The sequence below is a fragment of the Pteronotus mesoamericanus genome, unplaced genomic scaffold, assembly GCF_021234165.1.
Source record: "Pteronotus mesoamericanus isolate MK-2021 breed Mesoamerican mustached bat unplaced genomic scaffold, CSHL_Meso_final contig_105, whole genome shotgun sequence".
NCBI lineage: Eukaryota > Metazoa > Chordata > Mammalia > Chiroptera > Mormoopidae > Pteronotus > Pteronotus mesoamericanus.
This window is the reverse complement of record NW_026555006.1, coordinates 8247818-8270256: the sequence shown is the minus strand read 5'-3', so window position 1 is coordinate 8270256 and position 22439 is coordinate 8247818. Positions and strand designations below refer to the sequence as shown.

The 22439-nt window shown below is 39.8% G+C and overlaps 1 protein-coding gene across 1 annotated transcript in view; it reads left to right on the top strand.

Annotated features, from left to right (window-relative positions):
- Positions 1–22439, top strand: part of DAB1 (DAB adaptor protein 1) — a 566428-nt gene that overhangs the window by 86813 nt on the left and 457176 nt on the right. The gene's annotated exons all lie outside the window — the stretch shown is intronic.

Below are 22439 nucleotides of genomic sequence, written 5' to 3'. Positions count from 1 at the left end.
TCCAGAAAGAAGGCACAGTTGGTGCAATTACCTGTGATGGGGTCTTAGATTATGGGAGGAACTGAGGAAACTGTGTAAAGGTTGGACAGAGAGTGTTTGAGTAAGATGAGTTTGGAGCACAGAGGGGAGGCGGGTCACACAGATATTCTCTAAATACAATAAGAAGTCATTGAGAAATTTCAGAAAGAGATTCATGTTATCTCATTTACACTTTTCAAAGGCTACTTCCTGCAGCAAATGGCATTAGGAAGAGAGCAAGGGCAAGTGGAGCCTTTTCCCAGTGATGGGCAGGCAGGTTACCAAGCCAGAGACTCTAGAAATGAGGAACGCCTCAGGATTCCCAATCTTAGAACCAAGGCCCCAGGTAAAGCACCAGGTGAAATCTCCACTGCCCTGACTGGCACACAGGGTGAGCTATCCATCACAAGCCAGGGCACCTGATGCCCATGGTCAAGAATGGCTGAAGCCACGTCAGGCCCCTCCTCAGGGCAGAACTGGTCCGGTTACCTAGGGTGAGGTTGAGCTGACAGGTCACGTGGTTTGAAGCTCTGGGGAGACAGGGTCTGCAAGGTGATGAGGAGGCCAGCCCAGCATCTGGAAAACAGTGCTGCAACATGCTTTAATCCACCTTGAAAGTGACTCCATGCTGGCAGCCAACACAGACTCCCATCAAATCCACTTTCCCTGCAAATTGCATCCACATTTTTGCAATTTGGTGTTCATTGATTTTCTCCGAAGGACCTCTTGTTGAGTTATTTAACTGCCACCACTGCAAAGGGCAGCAAGTAATTTTCAGTGCAGGCCCACTTCTGAGCAATTCCAATCCAGGCCAGCCAGTCCTATAATTTCATTTCAGAGTACTCCTGGATGATTATATTATCCAAATCTGGGCATTACTGCAGAATGAATGATTCAACCATGAGGACAGAGAGGGCATTATATCTTCTTCTCCATCTCAAAATAATATATCTAGCAGGCGAGAAGTAACAATGGAGCAGGACCAGAGAAATGGAAATAGACTTCATGTTTCTACCTTGAAGCAAAGGTGCAGGGGCTGGTTTCCTCAATGTTTACAATGGAATCGACACCTCTGGTTTTATGTTTGTATTCCTCAAGTCCTTTGACAATTTTCAAAGGGGTCACATGAGGCATTAGAATCATATCTAAAGCTGTATTTGCTCTGGTGCTGTTGTTGAAGACAATGACTATTTCTTCTCTCCTTGCTCCCTACCACGTATAAAATCTCAGCCACCAGAGGATCTACTGGGATGCCTATTCTTCTCCTAGTTTAAAACTAGTAATGAATTGGGATTTTGTTTGTTTGTTTATTGTACATGCATTCTTCTTCACTTTGGCTGCCAGGAAGTAGATAGATAGATAGATAGATAGATAGATAGATAGATAGATAGATAGATAAGATACATAGATGATACATATATTGTGAAACTCATTCATAGCAATTATGTGACTCTTGTGGCTTGTATATATAGATATATATGATTCTTTTTACCTATTCTAAATGTTTCTATTTCTGTTTTCTATTTATACTAACATATTCCTTGGCCCACTTATCTTTTTAAGATTTTATTTAGAGAGAGGGGAAGGGAGGGAGAAGGAGATGGAGAGAAACATAAATGTGGGAGAGAAACATCAATCAGTTGCCTCTCATACATGCCCAAACCAGGAGCCGAACCCGCAACCCAGGCATATGTCCTGCCCAGATATACAATCAGTAACCGTTTTCTTTCCGGGACAATGCCCAACCAACTGAGCCGTACCAATCAGGTCTAGTCCCACTTATTTACCCTCAATTTGTTGTCTCATTATTTTACTGTAAATGTTTAACTCATCCAAAAAATTTTAAAAAATAATAGGATATAAATAACTAATAATTAAGCTTTCCTACCTTCATTTAGAAAATTTTATGCCAAATGTCATAGATGCATAGATTCTATGTAAGAATCCACCAATCCTGAATGAGAAATATAGTGAATGCTGAGGTTTCAACACAAGTCAGGAAAATGACTCCTGAAATATGATTTGGGGCAATGGGACTGCCGTGTATATTGGACAGAGGATGGGGATTCTCTGCTGACAAGATATGATCATGTTAGGAGGAGAGGCAGCGTGGTGATATGTGTCTTTATGTTATAAGATGGGGGACCCCCAAAAAACAGAATTTATTTATAAAAAATTGTGTATTTATTCTTACACATTTAAACTTCAGTCACCATTAAGGTACTCTCCATTTGAGGTAATACACCTATCAAGAACTTTTTTCTACTGCTCAAAACAGTTTTTGAACTTGTCGATTTTGATGCCTTTTAGTGCTTCTGCCATTTTTTGTTTCACATTTTCCACATTGGCAAAACATTTCCCTTTGAAGACTTTTTTCATCCAGGGATACAAAAAAAAGTTGCTCAGGGCAAGATTGGGTGAATAGGGAAGGTGGGGCATGGGGGTCATGCCATTTTTGGTCAAAAAGTGCAGAACACTCATCACAGTATGTTCAGGTGCACTCATAAATCACCCACCCTGAAATGGGCAAATGCATTGAAACAGTCTTAAAAAAAAAAGTTCACTGAAGCTAAACACAGCCTCTCACAACAATGCCAGCTGATACACTGATACAGGTGGGTTCTTAGAACACTCACCTAGCGGGGGAAGCCTGCATTACAGGGGCCAGTGCTCCAGACGATAATTCCGGTTTCTCTTGTGTCCCCCCTCGTATATCTTGGGAAAATTCACTGTGCTCTGGTGCAAAAGCATTTTGATACCATAAAAGATAGCTTGACCTCTGGAGCCAGACAGCCTGGGTTAAGACCTCAGCTCTGTCCCTTGTAGACTATGTATAAATTTTTGGCAAGTTATTGGACATCTTGGGGTCTCTGTTTCCATATCTTTCAAATGAGGACATTGGTAGATATGGCCTTATGGTCTTATAAGAATAAAATGAATTAATACTATACATAAAGTGTTCATTGCAATGCGTGGTGCATAATAAATAGTCAACAATGTTTACTGCTATTACTGTTTTATTATACTCTTGCTAGGCAGCATATCTCTGCTAACTTATGTTTTCCTTACCAATGTATGAAGAGGACATTTTATTTCCTCGTTAAAATGCATATCAGAGAAATTAAGTGAGTTGCCCAAGTGCTGGAGTCAGGAAGCTTGGAGTCCAGCACAGAGCGGTTTGAGTCCAAAGGTCATACTGCTTCCCCTCTGATAAACCCAACACATCCAAAAGGATGGAGTTAATAGAAAACTTATTACTGACAGAGGCCACAGACTAAACAGAAGCAAGTTATGGTAGTGATTCATTCCTTCAAAAATTATCTGAGAGTGCTGTATTTGGGGCCAGTCATATGCCAAACAAAAATAAGGCTCTGCCCTCAGGTGACCGCTAGACTAACAGGAAAGATAGATAACCCAAAGTAAAGCAGAGTGTGGAAAATGCCAAATCAGGGTACATACACTAACAAGAGAAGGGGCATCTAACCCAACCTACTGGAGTTGGAATCTGGAAGAAAATCTGTTAGTCCAAAATATTTTCTGCTCTCCTACTGGCCCTTCTTTAGAGAAGCTGTGACTGCAGAACAATAATTCCCTCCCTTTAAGGACCCCCACACCCACACCACTATCACTTCTCATCCCCAGCCTATCCCCAGCCCAGAGAAGCAAACTTAGCTGCTTAAGGGAGATGTTACCTGCAACCCCACGGATACTCGGTGTAAACCTAGATGACTCACAAGAACCTGACTCTTCAATTTTTAGGAATTTTGCAAGCCTGTCATTGAAGTCATTATTAGAAACTAAATTACATGAAACCACATTTGAATTGTATTAAAAAACCAAGGTAATTGATACTTACAATGCACTGCTTCCTTGTTATTCTACTACATTTTACTAGTATCTAAGAACTTGCGGTGGTTGTTGGGTTTTTTTTTTCAAAGATTTTATTTATTTTTAGAGAGAGGGGAAGGGAGGGAGAAAGAGAAGGAGAGAAACATTGATGTGTGAGAGATTCATCTATCAGTTGCCTCTTGGATGCCCCCAAGTGGGGACTTGGCCCACAACCCAGGCATGTGCCCTGGCTGGGAATTGAACTGGGGACCTTTTGCTTTGGAGGCCACGACTCTGTCCACTGAGTCACACCAGCCAGGGTGCAGTTGTGGTTGTTTATGTCTATCAGATGCCTCTGGTTGGAAATCTCATATAATGGTGTGCTACCACACATCTCTTCCCAACTCCACATTTAGTGACAGCATGTTGGTAGCATGGGATCTGCTATGCTGGGGTTATTTACACCACAGAAATAAGCAAATGCTATAAATCAGAGGTTTATTTTTACTTCCAGAGACAGTTGTCACCATGTGTCATCATCCTACCTCTTCCTCCCTGAAGTTGCCTTCCCTGGCCCTCCACTTCATTGAACACCCATTTCATTTCTTTCTTCTTCAATTTGTTTACACCATGCCACTTCAGCTCCTGGGTGGTCTATATGTTGGTATTTCAATCCTTAGTTTCCTTGATCATATCCTTCTTCCTTCCTCACATAGAATTTCTTTGGCCTAGAACATTTCTGCCTAGTCTTGGTGCTTGATATGCCAATCTACAAACTTCCTGTGATTTAGGAGCTTTCTCCTTACCTAACTTACTGGCTTTGGCAGGACTGATGTGACAGTATTGGCTTACTGCTTTGATGGTGTGGATATAAAGTGATACAGATCAGTGAAATGTCCCCTGGTCATCGAGAAACAATAGGAGCCTCGACTTGAACCTGGGCCCCAGGTTCCTGTCTTTGCTGTTTCCAGTTACCAAGGCACTCTCCTGGGCACTATTTTGTGCTTTTTAATGTCTTCTTGAATTATTTAATTGGTTTGCAGCACACTAAACATTTGAAAAGACTTCAAGTACAAGCTGCCAGGCTCTCTCTTAATGAACATTCTGCATGTTACTGGTTGCCAAGAAAGTCATTCATTGGGTAGAAATTAGGAGGTTGAATGAAGAAATAAAAATACATATTTTTCTCATGTTATTCACGATACAGCTACTAGTTTCCACAAGTAATATTTCTGTCTCTATCCAGTCATGTGTGGACTCTTTTCCAAAGCACAGAAGAGGTTAACTGAATGGCTCTTCACAAATACCATATTTAATTTCTTGCTATTATATTCCATCTTGTGTTAAAGAGTGAAAGATCCTACTGGGTTCTGTGATAAGCTAAATTTTCACAAATCCTTCCCCTTAAACATACAGATGGCATACGTCTGTTTATCAAATCCATATTTGTTCACGTGCCCAAAATGATGATACACAGAATGGATCCTACAGAGAAATGGTTCCTTATATGTCACAATTTGCATAACATAACATAGGGGGAATAGGAAAAAAAAGGAACACAGACTCCCAGTCTCTTCCTATAATATGTAAGAAAACCAAGACCCAGAGAGGCTGGTGTACCAAATGTTACACAATGAGATTCTTTGAAAGTAAATTTTAATAGTAATACCTTTAGTTTTGTGGGACTCAATGTAGTGTTGCTTTCCTAGAAATTTGTACCAAATAATTTGTACATATCCTGTGATTGTATACATCTCAGGGTATAATATCATAGATTTATTCTGGATTCTCTACTTGTTTATGAATGTGTTGATGAGAAGGACTGTGTTAATTACTTACTGCTTCCCTAGCACCTGACAGAGGGCATGGCATAAAATAGATGTTGTATACACTCATATGCTGAATAAATACTTAATAAGTGTGCATTGAATGAATAGATAGTTGTATATCTATTTCCCAGAAAGACTCATGGAGAAAAACAGCTACAGATACCCAAACATTAATCTATAGAAATATTTTTAACTCTCAGTGAATGAACAATAAAGAAGAGTGAGAATTATAGTCACAAATGCAGTTTAGGATTCTTTATTTGGTGGCTGGATTTTACAGGGGACTAGGACGGACTCCAGAGTCAGTCTGTCTGTGTTTGGTATTAAGCACATGCATATTTAAGATTGTTTTATCTTCCTACTGAATTGAACTGTGTTATTATTATCTAATAATAATAACACAGTTCTATCTCTGGTAATACTGTATGTCTTGAGGTCTATTCTATCAGTTATTAGTGTACTCGCACCAAATCCTATGTTTAGCATTTGCATTGTATATCTTCATTCTTTCTCTTTCCACTGTATGTAAAGTGCCTTTTCTGTAAATGCCATATAGTTAGGTCTTACCTCATTACCCAATCAATCTTTGCTTTTTACATGGTGTGTAGTCTATATTTAACATAATTAAGGCAGAGATGGATTTAAATCTATTATGTTGGTATTTTTTTATATCATTTTAGTTCTTTGATCCTCTATTTCTCCTAGACTAACTTTTTTTGGGGGGTTAGCCAAGTACTCTTAGTAAAAGGTCCTCTGGTCATCAAGAAACAATAGGAGCCTAGACTTGAACCTGGCCCCAAGTTCCTGTCTTTGGTGTTCCCTATTACTAAGGTACTCTCTGTGGTACTCTTCTATTGATTTTGACTATACTTTTTTGTTAATTTTCAAAACTTGGTGTAGAAATGACTTGTGTACCTTGATTTATTACATTCTCCTCTCAAATAATATTTTGCTACTTATATGATACTACTTTGTGCATAATATAAGAATGTACAAGTTTGTAATTCTGTGCACTCCCCTTGCCATTTGTGTTCTACTGTTTATATTTTATTTTTCTGTATATTATAGACCCTACAATATGCTCTCATTAATTTTCATGTAAGATGTCAATAGTCCTTTAGAGAAGTATGTATGCATCTTTTAAATCTGTCATCTATCTGGTAGCAGTCTCCTTTAGCCCAAAAAACTTTCTTTAGCATTTCTTAAAGTGTAATTCTGCTGGCAACAATAGTATCCACTTATATTTATGTTAAAATGGATTTATTTTGCTTTCATTTTTGAAAATAGTTTTACTGAATATAGCATCTTAGGCTGACAGTGTTTCCTTGTTTGTTTGTTTTGTATTTAAGCACTTTAAAGTGTTGTATTGTTTGATTTCCTTTGTGAAGTCTGCTGTTAATTTTATATACTTCCCTTATACATAACATGGTGGTTTTTGTTTGTTTGTTTTCCCACTTGCCACTTTTAAGAGCTTCTCTGTATCTGCTTTTCCAAAATTTAGCTAAGATGTACCTAGGGGTAGTTTTCTCAGGAGACAGTTTCTTTCTCCATAAAAGATTCTCAGATCTCTTGCCTTGGATGAGACAGGCATCCAGTTAGTGATATTCTCAGAACAGACAGGGAATGGGAATTAGGGGTGGAGTCTAACATTTTAGGATCCCAATTTAACTTAATCCTTTTGTTTCCAGTGGGGCTTCTCCCTCTGTTCTTCACTATATACCCAATGTCCTCAAGTTTAGAGCTTCCAGGGTACAGCTACTTTGCCAAAAGACCTTTGTATCCTCCATGGGTGAGAGAGTAGTAGTCACCTGACTACCTGGATAAGAAAGAGGCTCTGGTTTTCATACTAGTCTGTATACAGTCTTATCCAGTTGCCTTCTCAGCCTGGAGCCTCATGCTTGCCTTTCCTGGGACCATGACCTCTTAATCCCACATCTGTCTAGAGGTGAGGTTTCTAACTCTGGGTTTAATAACCTGCCTTCACTTTGATATCCTTAATGCCTACATAAGGGATATCAAAAGTTCAGCTTCTGCTCTGTTATCTCATTTCTAATCCATGTTCTAAAAACTTGAAGATATCCTCAGTATCAGCTACTTCTTCCTCTCCTATTCCCTTTCTCTGCATGTGTTTCTTCATGTGTGCTACATCATTTGAGACCAGTGTTTTGGGAGGGAATGGAGATAAATGAACCCATATTTGGTCCACTAGCTTTACCTGAAAACTTTTACCAGAGTGATTTTCTAAAATGAAACTTTGACCCTTGTTTTATTCCCATACTCCAAATTCTCTAAAGCCTGCTCATAACTTTCAATGTGAGATGAATGCGGTTGAGCTTAGCAGACAAAAGACTTTATGATCAGATGCCTGCTTGCCTCTCAAGATTTATCACCAATTGCCTACCTAGATGAGGCCGATGGGATGTCTATTTGCCACTCTCTTTTGTGGAATTGTTCCTCTGTGCAATACTCCCAACAGCACCTTGCAGGCAAATCGGTATTTTCCCTAAAATTGACCTTGCTCCCCTGATCACTGATAACTGATTTGAGCTGAGCCAGTTAATTTATTCCCTAGACATTTTGAGAACCTGCAAAACTTGGCCACTGTGGCTATGCTGTATACCTGTGGGTAAGCTTATCTGGAGAGACAGGAGTGTAGGCATTCCTAACGGGAGTCCCAACTTTCTGGTTCTGGTTCATTTCTGAGTCCTGTCTCTGCTCTTGCCCTTTGGTCCCTGGGTCTCTGAGCATCCCTGCAATAAGCGGTATGCAGCCTGTAGTTAGTACTCAAGGGGTGTCAGCCACTATTATTTATTCTACCTCACTGAATGATTGTGATTTCTTATAGTTTCTGGAAAACAGCTTTACATTTCATGCCCACATATCTTCCCAATGTCTCTTCTGCCTGAATGTCCCTCCCCCACACCCAGGTGACTCATACATATGCTAAAACTCAGCTCAAGGGCCTGTGCTAGGAAGCTTTCTTTGAATTTCCAGCCTGCTCAGATATCTTTTTTCTGAGTATTTTACAGCCTTCATTACCAGAATTTGCCAAAATTATTAATTTACTTTTCTCTCTTGATTGTGAGCTTCTTAAGAAGAGGAGTTCTAGTTACTTTGACCTTGTTTGCTCAATATATACAAAAAAGAAAAAGAAAAAGAAAAACTAAGTTCATTAAGGGAATATACTGCCTGCTTTCAAATGGTAGCAGTACAACAATATCTAATACACCTCCAAAATAATATTCTTAGTCTGATTATTCTTTCATATGTCAAAGTTTACTTTAAAAAGAGATTTTGGTGCAATTTATCTTCCCTAATATTGTAATAAAACTTATGAACAACAGATTTTTAGGAAATTCTCTGATCGTTCTAGAATAAAGTACTGATATGAATTTACAGAAGAAATATTTAACTTCTAGGTCAATGCAGTTAATTTATTTTTTAACTTCTGGAACCATATCAAAATGAAACTGGTTGATTAGTGGTGAACATGTGTAGAACAAAAGAAAGGAAGTACCCATTGCCTTTATTCATTAAAAGCAGTGTGGACTCAGAGTTAGGAAGAAAGGAAACAAAAAAGAAAATTAACCCTCATTGGGGACCTAATATACTTCAGTGATCACATTAAATGTTACCATATCTGCTTGTTTTGAACTCTCACAAATCATCATAACAGATGCTTTAATTTTTTTTATCCTTGCCCAAGGACATTTTTTTATTGCCTTTAGAGAGAGAGGAAGAGGGGGAAACATCAATATGAGAAACATTGATTGGTTGCCTTCTTGTACATGCCCCAACCAGGGACTGAATCTGCACCCTGGGTATGTGCTCTGACCCACCACCATTTGGTTTATGGGACTATATTCCAACCAACTGAGCCACACTGGCAAGGGCAGGGCAGGTACTTTAAACTTAGGTGTTTACTCCAAGAAACTAAGACTCAAAGAAATTAAAAAACAAAGTCATACAGCTGGTTAGAAGAAAAATCAGAATTTAAGCTAAAGCCATGTCAGGTATTTAAGGCTTAGCCTTTCCAACTATTACAGCTTTAAAACATTCTTCTTTGTAATAAGTAGTTATAACTGGATGGTAAAAATATCAGTTATTCATAGTCTTCTCATAGTTTTCTCAATTTTCCCAGTTTTCTATAGTGAGTATATATAAATATTATAATGAAAATTACTTTTTTTCAATTAAAAAAGCAATTCTCTTAGATCAATAGAAAGTGCTGAGAGATTATATTCCTTTGAATGCTAAGTGTTAATTATAAAGATCCTTACTTGTGAATAACATGCAATAGGATATAGGACTTAGGCCATTTCCCCAAATCCTTACTGTTGGTTATCAAACAAGCCTCCCAGAAAACTGATTTCTCAGCATGGGTGTCTCTTCTCCTGTGCTTCCAATTTCATGGCCCCGAGGTCCTATGGGGTCTTTGGCCAACCTGATTTGTCCAGTGGAGTCCTCCAACCCTCTGAGCTATAGTTGCTTAAGCTGCAAGTGGAAGACAAGATACTTACCTCAAAGCCTGCTTCAGGAATGGGAGAGGTGACTATGGGTCCTGGCACAGGGAGGGACTCCACATAGTAACAGCAGAACAGCAGAGACAGACAGTTCAGTCAGGTACGTAGAAACATGTATGGGGCCCTCTCACCTCATGCTAATCCTGGCTTTGCTGCTTGTCATGTGATCTTGAGCAAATGAACTTCCTTGTGGCTCAGGTTCTTTATCCGTAAAATGGAAGTAAGTGTTTATATGAGTAGAGTTGTTATGAGGACTAAAGGAATGAATCTAAGTAATCAAGCAATTCAGATGCTAAGAGCAGTGTCTGGCACCTAATTTGCTGTCACTAGAAGTAATAGTAAGCGAGTCATTATTTGGAACCATTATAACCAGAACAACTGTAAGAATTTCAGAATAATTTCTTCCTTCAACTTAGTCCTGACTTCAAGCAGTTACTTCTCTGTGCCCCACAGAGATGATAGAAAATCAGGCCTTTCATTCCAGTAAAAGAGAAAGATACCAAATAGATAAACAGCTAATAAATAAATAAAGCAGATGTCATTCTCACTTTTCAGAAGCAGAATGGACTCCCGCCAAAAGTTGGTTCAGGTGTTAAAACTGATAATGCCACACATACACCAACATGGTCTGAAAAGGTTTATTATTCACATAAGGCCTTCTGGGGAGATTAGGGCAGCCCTCCCATACTGATCTGAAATGGCTTGGAAAAGTCAGAAATGAGATGGGTTTGCAGTTGTTACTGTGGTTAGGAGGTAAGGACAGAATGAGGGTTCCCACACACAGGTAAAGGCCTATGTGGTCTGAGCCTCTCCTGAACAACAAAGGCTTTCTTATCATCTGGCCCAGGTATGGAGCAGAAGAGAGGGAGGTGAGGCTTAAAAGCTGTCAGCAGCCAAACATGAAAAAGTGGAATGGGACTCTATCACACTGGACAATTTCAGGTAGCTGTGGAGAAGAGTGGTGGAATTTGTAAGGGAAGATGTCAGGAGGGTGGTTCTGTGCCGGAATGGTCAGATGAGACAGCTCTGAAGAGGGGGCCTTTGAGTTGAGACATGAATGAGAAGATGGAAAGGAGGAAGTGGCATGCAAAAGTCATCTAGGGAGCCCTGGTTAGAGCATTGTCCCATTGTCCCAATATGCCAAGATTGTGGGTTTGATCCCTGGTTGGGGCACATACAAAAATCAACCAATGAATGAATAAATAAGTAGAACAACAATTCTCTCTCCCCGCAACCCCCTTCCTCTCTCTCTAAAATCAATCAATAAAAAGATGTTTTTTAAGTCATCAAAGGAAACGTGAACTCAGCAGATTTAAGTGAAAAGAGACAACAGTGTAAGAGAATGGTATGTGACAGCTGAGAATCAGTGCAGGATAAAGATGTGATGATGATGCTGATAACAACTACTATTAAATTCAGTAAGGAGAAAGTTCAGATTGCTATATTCAGGTGTCTGAACTGCTGTTTTATGGAAGAGGACAATCTGGCTCTGTTTGGCTTCAGTGGCACTAAAGTTATAAGGAGTCAAATTTCTTGTGCTCAGTACAAGCCTTGTGGACAGTGAGAGCGCCTTTGACAGGCAATGAGCTCCCTGTCACAGCGGTACGCCAGGAAAGCCGCTACCAGAGATGATTTCAGTTGAGAGACTGAGCAGGCTGGACCAAGTGGCCAGTAAGATCTTTAAGTTACTTCAGCTCTCAGAGTCTAATCTGCAGGTAAAGAGGCTCTGGAAGAGGAAAATAGAACACTTCAGAGGAAATATGAAAATGCGTGCCCTTCCTTGCTACAGCTGTCATTGTTACCTCTATTGGCTGATGCTAGCTCCTTTCTAAGTACAGGTCTCTGAATAGCTACGGGGATTTCTGTTTAAACACTACCAATTAAAGCCCAGTTCTAGTTAGTGGCTATTTGCATGTCAAATTAGGGTTCAAAGAAATGCAAATATGGAAGCTTATTTGCTCAGATAAATTTGCTTTAGTAACCTGGAGGAAACAGTAGGGTCTAAAACACTCAACCTGAAATTAATGGACAACTTTGGCCTCTCAGATCTTCTTTCCTTCACCTTTTGTCTTTTCTCTGTTTCAATTAACTTATTTCAGCAAATATTTAGGATACCTCCTGTGTGGAAGGCACTGTGAATAGAAGCACATGGAAGCACTTAAGTCAAAACCTCTGTCCTCTGGTAGAGGAAATGTGCATAAAGGAAAACAAGAACACAGAAACTCTTAAGTGTGATAATAGAGAAGCAAATAAATAACAAAATAATTAAGCAAGTAAATAAATGGCACCTATTGTATGTCTGCTCTGTGGTGGAGACTTTGAAAGCGAAGGAGATTTATTTTGACTACAGGAAGAAATCAGAGAAATAATTTATCAAGCTTGTATTTACTTCCTTCCTTCCCTCCTCTACCTTTGACTAAGTCTGCAAACTCCGTGAACAAGAAATCATTTTTCATTCATCTTGCTGCTACCAAGGACCAGCATTTAATAGTGTTCTCAATACATAATTTTATGAGTAAATTGATGGATAGATGAGTAGCATTTGAGATGGACTCCAACTGGAGGTGGCATCTCCATAGGGCAAAGTGATGGGTAAAGTATTCCAATAAAAATTGTCCCTGAGCAAGGATCAGGTGTGTAGAAATCAAGGTTGGCATGTACAGCAGCTCAAACCGTCCAGTGTGGTGATTTCTATGCTTCATGAGAGGAACAGCAGGAGAGAAAATAGGAAGTGAGTTGGAGCCTCCTTGAGAGACTCAGAGAATTATGCTGAGCAGTTTGAACTTGATTCTGCAAGAGATTGGCAGCTGATAGAAGTTTTTGCACAATCAGATGACAAAACTAGAGTAATATGACTTTATTATCCTTTACTTGTCCTTGTGTAAGCAGTTGCTGTCAGTGATTAAAGGATCCTTAAGTTAACAGCAGTTAACTTGCAAGGGTGTGAATATGCCCTTTTTGTATTTGTGAGTTTGGAGATTCAGGAAAGCCTCTAGTCCTATGTCTCAGGATATTGCCGGTCTAATATTTTCTTTCTCTCTTTCTTTGTCTGTCATGTCTTATATACCTTTTTGTTTTAGATTCTTAAGTGTTAATGGTACATCCTAAGATGTCCTCTGAAGGAGGTCTAACCTCATGCCATATCTGATGACAAGTCTTACTCTTTGGTCCCAATAGCCTGTCTCCAGTGTTTTCCAGAAGCTTCTCCTTCACTCAAAACATAGCTTTCATTTGTGCCCCACTGTAAAGCCCCACACATGTGTAAACTGTGACATATTAATGTATTTACATATTTACTTTTGTGTACACACACCCTCATCTTACATCTTTTGTAGAGCAAGACAGACTCCATATCAAGGAAATAACTTAGATATTCTACTTTAATTCCTAGCATTCAGCATCAGGATCTGGCATGTTCTGCTCAGCAAATCTTTGGTGGAGAGATAGATGACTAGATGAAAGGTAGGGATGGAAGGAAAGAGAGGGACTTGTATTTCCTGGTAGAAAGCCTAGTATAAAAACAAAATAAAACAAAACAAAAAAACCAGCCCATCATTTCAATCAGCACGAGAATAGTTTAGACTGTAAATACCTATGACAGCAGGGATCTCTGCATCCTCAGTACTTAGCTCAGGGCCTGGCACAATGAGGATGATGCATGAAAATTTGTTGAAAGAAAGAGCAAAAGAATACATGAATGGTAACAGGTAATCCTATTCAGGTATGTGTATCAAGTACAGTAGCCTATAGGCCAGACACTTTCCAATAACAACCTACTGAATTGTCCAGTTTTCCCTTCCTTCTAGAAGAGAACTCCTGACCTTCAGTATTCAGCTGGTACCACCACTTTGCTTTAAATATTATATGTTGCTCTGGGCTATGAACTGCAGCCACATCCATGGTTCTGAGGAAATGAAGGGAATAGCCATGATGGTAATAAGCTAATAAGGCCCACTTATCTACCTAAACAAGTCAAATTATCCCAGCACCACTGCCCTATAATTTCTTACCTTTTTAACATTTCAAGGACAGTCTAAATTGCCTCTTACAATCAGTGTCTAAGTGTCTGCACATGTTGCTACAGGGCTTCATTTTTAACCCTGGGCTGATAAGAAAGCTGAGCTTTTGGTTTGATTTTGGTTGTTTCATTGCTTTATTTTATTTTGCATTTTCCTTTTCCTTTTCAGAATCATTTCACCATGGTTGAGTGATCCCCTAGGTACCTGAAGAGATATATACCTTGTTTTATGTTTTTTCATGGGAAAAATTTACAGCATTATGCTTCAAGGGAACTGATACTTAACTAGATAATGATAATAAAGACAAGTAATTATATATCACGATGTGGCAGGCACAGTTTTAAATACCTTACACATATTAACTTGTTAATTTGTAGAAAAGCCTTATGTGAAAGATACTTTTATCATACCTATTTTACAAATAAGGAAACTGATGGTCAGATAGGTCTAATTCCTCATCCAAGGTGACAGAATCAATAGGTATGGGCTGACATTTCAGCCCAGGCAATCTGGCTCTAGCATACCCGTTCTCTATATTGCTCACTTTGCCAGATCTTTGTTCTCATTTTTGTTGTCTCCATAACTCCCCCCCAGAAACATCAACTTCATATTGATGTACGTGGTCTGCGTAAGTCCAAAGTGTTTGCAAATTGAAATTATTCTTTATTGAATGTGTATTTATTGAACACTAACATTGTGCCAGAAGCTGGTTTAGGCTCTGGATATAAATCAGTGAACAAAAGACAAATTCACTTATTCCTTGAGGTTACATTCTAGTTTGAGGGAAAAGATAATAAGCAAAAATGGCAAAAACAAACGTAGATCTATATTAGGTCAGAAGGTAATAAGTGTGATGGAGAAAAACCAAGAAGGGAAGAAGGTAAGAAAACTATGGAGGCTGTTGGGAAGGCTCTCACTGAGAAAGCAACATTGATATCAGGACTTGAAAGTAGCAATGGAGTGGGTCATGTGAAATCTGAGGGAAGAGCTGGGCAGGCATAAGTAAGGGCAAGGGATATGGGAGGATTGAAGAGTAGCAAGGACACCAATATTATAAGAGTAAAGTGAGAAACTAATCAATAATATGCTAATCCCTGGCCGGGTGAGTCAGTTGGTTGGAGAGTCATCCCATACACCAAAAGGTTGCAAGTTCGATTCCCAGTCAGGGCACATACCTAAAAGGTTGCGGGCTCCATCCCCAGTCATGGTGAGTACAGTAGGCAACCAAGTGATGTTTCTCTCTCACTTCGATGTTTCTCTTTTTCTCTCTCGTTCCCCCCTTCCCTCTCTCTCTAAAGTCAATGACTATATTCTCACATGAGGGTTAAAAAAATAATAATATGACGATAAAAATTGGCATAGGTTTTATAGTCAACGAAAACAGTGCTTACATTTGAGCTCTGCTGCTCATTATGTCATTTTAACAAACTGTGTATGTCTTGGAGGTTTGGTTTTCTCATTTGAAAAATTAGCTTTCAGGAACAATGAGAAAGTATGATAAGCATGGCAGAGAAATGGGAGACACAGCCCTGGTCTGTTCTGACTTTGCAGGTGTTCCCAGACAGTCCTCACAGAGAAAGACTCCATTTTCATCGTCTTTCTGGGACACACCCCAGGAGGCAGGAGCTCACAGGCTTCATTGTCTCCCAAAGTCATCTAAACATCATGCCCCAGACATAAACCGGGCATTTCATTTACCTTCTCATTTGTTTTCAACAGAACACAGCAAAAACTGGGGTCCAGACAATGCTTCCGGCAAGATTGTGCCACTGGTTGCCAAGTAAAGAATGACTTGAGCAGTTACAAACAAACAAAGCAAAACAGTTTCCAAGATGTAGGCCTTTTGTTTGTGTGAACAGGGACATGAACAAACACCGGCATGTTTCAGTTTGAAATAGCTTCTGGAGTAATTGTTGGCACTGTGTTCCCTAATTACATAATGTCTGTCTTCTTTGGCAGTGACCTTGGTATTGTCTTTGGTGTGAAAAACATAAAGTCTGGGACTCCACACACTTAGCCTAGTTAGCTATTTTGTGAACCTATTTCTTAGAGCCATTCAACTGAATTTCTTTCTGTTGCTGTTTTTCTTTCTGGCTGTTAATATTTACTATTAGGTTCAGCAAATATTCAGATAAACTTGTGAATGACAGAGTTGTTTGTTCCACAAATATTTCTTAAGCACCAATTCTGTGCCTAGTAGGGTGCTAGATCCTTGGGATGTTAGGAGTTATACAAAACCCCCTGCTCTCAGGAAAGTTGGAAGAGACATATATAAGAAATGACAGTGCAAACAGGTATAAGATATAAGTCAAAGCTGAAGAGTGTAACCTTTGGAACTAGACAGACTTGGGTTTGAATCCCTGGTTCCATTTATTTTGTGACCATGGTCAAGTTGCTTAAATTCTCAGACTCAGTTTCATCACCTCTGCCATGAAAGACAAAATTCCTGTCTCCTAGTGTGACTGTATGCATTGAGTTAGACAATGTTTTTGAAACACTTGGCACTACACCTGGCATAGAGTAAGTACTCAAGAAACAGCAGTGACTGTAGTTTTTACTAGTGCTATGGGAGAGGTAAGGACAGAGAACATGAAGATGCAGAGGATGGAGGGACCCATCCCCAGGGGAATAGCTGGATTTGGACAATAAAGAGAGCTTTACAAAGTGAGAAAAAGAGGGGAGGCATTTCAAACAGTTGAGTGGAGGTGTCAAGATGAGATTGTGTTGTTAGTTCATTTAACAAATATTTATTGAGCTGCTACCATATGCTAGGCATTGCACTAAGTTTTGGGATATGCAGTAAACATGACAAGATCTTGCCCTCATGGAACTTGTATTCCTCAGTAGTGTAAGATCATCAACTGTTAAGAAAAATGAATTTAATAAACAAGGAATAGCTTGTTGTTGCAGTGTCTATAAAGTGAATAAACAAAATATATCAAATAGAATAATTTAGAATTTCCATATATGCTATTATTTTAGATAAGGTCAGGGGAGGTCTCTCTGAAGAAGGGATGGTTAAGCAGGCCCTAAAAGGATAGAATGAGGCAGCCACGGAAAGAGCTGATGAAAAGCATTTCAGGCAGAGGAAATAACAAACACAAAGGCTCAAGGTAGGACATGTCTTGCAGGAAGAACCTTGTGGATGCAGCATCGTGAGCCAGAAGAGTGGCATTTGTTGGAGTCAGTGGGATAGATAGAGGCTTATTTTTATTTTGTTTTTGCTTTGGTTTTCATTTTTATGAAAGGTAAGCAGTGGGAAGGGTTTCCAACAAGGAGAAGGGATGCAATCACATTCACATCTGTAGGGGGTTAGAGTGTAAGCAGAAAACTGGAACTATTGTAGTCGTCCAAGCAAGTGATGGTTTTTGTTTTGGTTTTAGAGGGGAGACATGAGAGCATGTTTGTTGGGCAATGGTAATGATCCAAAGGGGTGGAGACTAAGGATGCTGGAGAAAGAGGTTTTGTCCTAAGGTTGCTACAACCAACTGAGCTAGACTGGTTTGTGGAGTTGAAGTGGAAATAGGTTTGGGAAGTTCGACCAGTAGAAGTTGAAAATGGATTAGATTGGGGCAGAGAGAGTGTGGAAAAAGAGAGACATCAGGGATGACTCCGAAGGGTTTTGCTTAAGCAAGAAGATGCCATTTACTGAGATGAGGAAGACTGGAAGAGGAACTGGCCTGGGTAGCTATAAAGAGCTTCACCAGTGAGATATTAAATTTGAGATACCTAGTAGAAAACCAAATGATATCTAGAGCTCAGAATATTGGTCTGTGATGGAAATATAACCTTGGGAATCATTAGCATGTAGACAGCACTTAAAGCCATGGTGAGCTCACTTTGGGAGGATGTGTAGATAGAGAAGATATTTGAGCCCCAGGATTCAGGAGAGTATGAGGAAGAGCCAGCCAAGGAGATAGAGAAGGAGAAGCGAGCAAACTAAGAGGAAAACCAGGAGGAATGAAACTGTGTAAGCCAAGACAAGAGAGCAATTCAGGAAGGATGCAGTGATCATGTCTTGAATCCCAGTGACAGTTAAAATGAGGATAGAAAGGTGTCCATTGGACTTGGCAACATGGAAGGCACCAGCGGCCTTGGGAGTGGTGAGGATGGAAGCCAGCCTAGAATGGGCTGAACACGTGAATGGGAAAGGGAACTTCACTGGATTTTGTGGCACTTATAAATGTAAAACTCTGAAGTTAAATACATGCATACATGCATGAATATTTGAAGTTAAAAAGACAAAATATCATCACCTATGAATTATGAGACAGTATATATCAATGTTTCTTTGTCTTTTCACTTTTCTGTTCTTTTGACCTTTCTTTTCTGAAAAGCAAAAAGTAATTGAAGTAAGACTGTGAAAACCATAGCACTAGACAATTCACTGGAATAATTTGGCAGCACAAGTTGCAGAGACATGGAGCAATAAATGGGAGTAAGGAGAGGTTTGGTGTGTTATTTTTGCTTTAAAACAGGAGCTATGAGAACATGTTTGTTGGGTGATCAATGGTGCAAAAGAGTAAGATTGCGTGTTAAAGACTGAAGTCTTTGTAAGGGAGAAGGGAGGGGACCCAGAGGTGAGTGGCAGGGTGTGCCTTTGACAGGTGTAGGGACGCTGTGCCAAGGGAGCAGGAGGAAAGGCAAGGAGCACAGGTACAGAGAGTTGAGGATGGTTTTGTAGCATTTATGGGGGAAGGTGGCAGAACGCTGTGATGTCTTCTATTTTCATTGAAACATGAGGTGAGGTCATCAGCTATTAGGGTAAGGATGTGAGCAGAGAATATGGGAGGTGTGAGGACAATCAAAACAGTATGAAAGCCTGTCTCCAAGGATGGGAAAGGTAATGTGTTGGGGAAAGAGTGACTGGATTTAGGACTAGATCACATACTTCTGACTCCTGAACTAGCATGGTTTCTATTCAGACACGTTCTTCTCATTCACCTCAGACTTTCATTGAGTTCCGAGCATGTTCCTTTAATATTGTAACCCACAATAAATGTCTACTGAGTGCATTGTATAGGGGTTGGGAATGCTGTTTTAAGGGAAAAGAGGAAGGAGAGTAAGAATTATTCAGTATGTGTCATAGGTTAGGCACTATGTCAGGCATTTTCTATCCTATAATGTTTTAATAATAAGAAAACTGAGGATCAAAGAATCTAAATACACAGCCATAATCACTCAATGTGCTGTGTATATGTTTGTGTACTTTATATCTCTCTACATATTTAAATGTATATATGCATATATGAACATTCATGCACGCGCGCACGCACACACACACACACACACACTCATATTTCTTTTCTAATAAGATTCTGTCCCTGACTCAAGGAATTTACAAACTAGGAAGCTAGCCTCATAGAGAAATGTGATACACAAATGAATGGAATAGAGGTCAGCAAAAGACAGTTTATGGGCCAAATACAGCCCACGACCTGCCTATTTTTTAGTGAATAAAGGTTTTTGGGGACCACAACTATTCCAATCTGTTTATATATTGCTTTTGACTGCTTTTGTCTATAACAGCAGAGTTGGGTGGTTGCGACAGTGTCTGTATGTCTGAAAATTCTAAAATATTTATTTTTCCCTTTAACAGAAAAAGTTTGTCAATATATGAGATCAAGTGCAAGGAAAAATGTGCTAAGATGGAGAAGATGTGGCTATTTCTTTTGGTAGTGATCAAAGTCTGCTTTCAGAAAGCAGTGACATTTTAATTCCTTCTTGACAGATCCATTCCTTCATTCAACAAAGATTATTTTTTGTGTCAGGCACTATTCTAGATGCAGAGGATATAACAATGAACAAAATAGATGAAAGCCCCTGCCCTCATGAGGCATTCATTCATGTGGGTGGGTAGGATTTTGAGAGATGGGGATAAAAGGAAAGTTTCAGAAATATTGACCCAAAGGATATATGCATAAAGGGAATGGGAATGAAGGGTTAGACTATAAAGTAGTGATTTTCAAGTCAAGAAACATGTATAAAGGACCTATGGACAAAGCCAAAGTGGGAAATGATTGAGGGAGGGAGGGGGGCAGGGGAACGTGGTGGCGGGAAAATGGAGACAAATGTATTTGAACAATAAAAAAAAAATAAAATAAAATAAGGAAAAAAATAAAGTAGCGGTTTTCAAAGTGTGGTCCTCAGATCATTATTAGAATCACCCAGGGAACTGGTTAAAAATACGTGTTCTTGGTCCATGGTTGTCCAGACCTACTGACTCTGAATCTCTGGGGGTAAAATGCAGGAAGCTATTTTAATAAGTTCTTCAGATGATCCTTAGGTTCACTACATTTTTTAATCATTGTGGTTACTAGTTCACCCGAATAAGATTCAAAAGTGTGTGTGCGTGTGCATGTGCGTGTGTATGTGTGTGTGGGGGTGTGTGTGTGTTTGATGGGCTGTCAGCAGAGGGAAGGAGGTAGAAAAGGAAGTGAAGACCCCCATTTAAAACAGTGGTAGAATTCGCTACTGAAATTCAGGCTTTTCTGGGCACGTGTGGGAAACCAGTGGATGTGGTCATTTGTAAATGGGGGAAGCCATTTGCAAAAGATGTGGGGCCTCCTGGAGAAGAACACAACCTTAAGTTAAGGACAGAAGGAAAGAGAAGTACTTGGTGACTCAGACCCCCAGTTGTCTGAGGGAAAGCATGATACTGAGCACACTGTGAGGACGGCTGCCAGGTTTGTCTCAGTACAGGAAACTGCATGGGGCTGCGTGGCCAGCAACAGCCTTGCAGGGTATGTGGGACATAACTTTTAAAAACAGAGAAAAATGAATAAGCCTACCCAAATATCAGAGATCACTAGAGCAGAGAGGTCCATAGGCAGAGACATGCATGCAGTAACGAGTGGATCCATTTGGTTGGAATAGAAAATTCATGTAGGGCAGTTTCGGGAGATAAGTCTAGAAAGGTTGTTTAGGACCAGATGGGGAATGGCCTTGAATGCCAAACGGAGGATTTTGTCATGCATCCTGGCGGCAGTGGGGAGCCATTTAACTTTTTTAGCAGTGGCGTTGCAGGATGATAGTTGTGCTTTAGGGAAATTAAACCGGTGGGAGGATGGATGATAGATAATGGATGTGGGAAAATGGAGGTAAGGAGACTAATTAGGGGACCATTGAAAAGGCTCAGGTGAGAAATAATGAGAACGTGAATGCAGTAGAAGCAGTGAGAATGGAGAGAAAAGGAAAGAAGAGTTTAAGAAAAAAAATAGAACCGACAGGAATTAGCAATGAAACGGAAAAATGGAGTGTTGCAAGGGAAGGGTCTAAGACCTCTCTAAATGTTTCCACCTAGATAACTGTGGAGACTTTGGTGCAATTTACAGACACTGAGAAGGCAGGGATAGGTAAGTGGAGAAATTGTGGAGCTTGTTGGCTTGAAACGCAAGAGGATCAGCAGAACAGGTAGTTAAAATGACCGGTACTCCAGGGGAGGGTCCGTGGTGGCTAGAGGGGCATGTGCAGGAGTTCCCTTTCCTTGTGGTTGAACGCAAGGCCGTTGATTGAATTTAATATAGTGAATCACGTGTTGTTCCTCTCTCTCTCTCTCCCTCCTCCCCCACTCTCTCTCCTCCCCCCCCCCACACACCCCATCCCTCCCTACACACACACAGGGAGTGTATATGTATATTCAATACATATACACTAAGAAGAAAATCTGGGGTTACCTGTGTGGATAGACTAATTTTCTTCACCTCATGTGGTAAAACTCATGCCAGAGGCTCAGATGACATAAGGTGGGGGGTTGGGGGGTGCATGGGGAAAACTGATGATAAAACAGCATGAATACACCAGGGAAGGATAATCAAAAACTGGTTAGAAACTATTTACCCAAAGTTTGTTTTTTAAATATTGTACTTAAAAAAAAAAGACAACTGACCAGTGCTTCCATAGGAAAAATATAAATGAAGTTGGAAATTGATGTAAAATTTCCCCTTTCTTCCATTTTTTCCTTCTTTTGTTTCTTAACAACACAATGCAAAATTGAACAATTTCAAGATTTGGGCTTGAGAGAACTCTGGCACGTCAAGAAGTGCTTCCCCTTAGGAGAACATACAAAGCCGAAAACACACTGACAGACATTCCTTAAGTAAAAGCAGAGTGGAAAATAAGTTATTGTTCCAAAAGTTATTTCTTAGAATGGACTAGGAAGTTGTTGAAGACTATAAGGAGCCTTTCTAAAGCAAACTCATTGAAGTCAGAACATTAGGGAG